We start from the raw sequence: 456 nt of genomic DNA on the forward strand, positions 1-456 counted from the left end.
TAGACAAGTACCTGAACATTACAAAACAAATATAACTTTAGTGACAACCCAACACCTAAAAGCAGTCTTAGTTGAAAATGATGAGATGGGAACAATCAGTGGGTTGTCTTTCAATTTACTGTCATTATTTTCACTCCGCGTACCGTAGGTACGCTTCGAGTGAAAATATTGTTTTCGTACCGTTTCTTCTTTCTTTCTTTCTTTCTTTCTTTCTTTCTTTCTCCTGTCACGACCTTTAAAGTGATTCCTCTCCGTCGTTCTTGGACCGAATGACCTGAAATTTGGCACAAGTGTACTTTGGGCCAATACCCTCGGACGTTTTTTTCTGTTTTTTGATAGATACTTTTAAAATGATTTTATGGATGTTTTTAGGTGATAATTTGACCAAACTTTATACTTGTGCCTCCCGTGACCAGGTATTAAGTCCTAGGGACCCGAAATTTGGTATGGTAGTGC

Source organism: Branchiostoma floridae, chromosome 10, assembly GCF_000003815.2.
Source record: "Branchiostoma floridae strain S238N-H82 chromosome 10, Bfl_VNyyK, whole genome shotgun sequence".
Taxonomy (NCBI): Eukaryota; Metazoa; Chordata; class Leptocardii; order Amphioxiformes; family Branchiostomatidae; genus Branchiostoma; species Branchiostoma floridae.